Source organism: Nicotiana tabacum, chromosome 18 (genome assembly GCF_000715075.1).
Source record: "Nicotiana tabacum cultivar K326 chromosome 18, ASM71507v2, whole genome shotgun sequence".
In the NCBI taxonomy this organism is placed as follows: Eukaryota; Viridiplantae; Streptophyta; class Magnoliopsida; order Solanales; family Solanaceae; genus Nicotiana; species Nicotiana tabacum.
The window spans coordinates 120,733,469-120,734,358 of NC_134097.1; the positions used below are offsets into that span (position 1 = coordinate 120,733,469).

At 39.1% G+C, this 890-nt stretch overlaps 1 non-coding gene across 1 annotated transcript; it reads left to right on the plus strand.

Annotated features, from left to right (window-relative positions):
• Positions 1-236: 236 nt before the first annotated feature.
• Positions 237-343, plus strand: LOC142173146 (small nucleolar RNA R71). Its single transcript, XR_012702579.1, has one exon. It is a non-coding gene; the product is annotated as a small nucleolar RNA R71 (small nucleolar RNA).
• The last annotated feature ends 547 nt before the right edge of the window (positions 344-890 follow it).

Genomic DNA, 890 nt, shown 5'->3' on the forward strand with positions numbered 1-890 from the left:
GATCTCTTTCTTGGTTCTCCTTAATCATTTTGGTCAAGGAGGGAGTACCATATGCAATTCCACATGTGGTGTCCTCTAAGTGCCAAGCTTGGTTATGTTTTGCCATTTTGTCAAGGATTTGTATGATCCTTGCAAATGTCTTATCCATAAAAGATCCATCAACTGCATTCTTGGTGATAGATTGGTTCATAGCATCTAAACCCATATAGAATTTCTTTAACAAGATAGACTCCGAAAAACCATGATTAGGCGACCTCACCAAATATAACTTGAATCGCTCCCATGCCTCATGTAGATGTGCTCCCGGTAGTTGCTTGAAAAATAAAATTTTATTGCGGAGCTCAGATTTCTTACTTTGCAGGAACCATTTAGCTAAGAATGCTCGGACAAGTTTAGGTCAAGAATGAATGAAATTTGGTGGCATATTTTGAAGCCATTTCCTTGCTTCCCCAACCAGTGAGTTCTTGAACGCCCTCAACCTTAGGGCATCATCTGAGACGTTGTTCTGCTTGTGCATTGCACACACCCCTCCAGTCGGATCATCATCAGTGAAATTTCTGAAAAACCTCTCCGCTTTGAGTATTAGGATTAAACCATGTTCCACCTTGAAAGTAGCAGCGCCAACTATTGGAGGTACAATAGCATTTGTATCTTCAATGTACTCATCTATGTCCGCAAAAGGATTTTCTTCCATTTCTTCCTCATATTCAGCCATGTTTTCCTATCAACACCAAGCAAAACAAGCAAACTGTGATGGAATAGAATAAGACGTAAAGTAAAACACACACTAATTAGTAATTTTAAAACCGTATTCCCCCGCAACGGTGCCAAAATTTGATACGATCAAATTACACTTTAATTAAATAGTGTAAGGTGGTCAGTGTCAAATA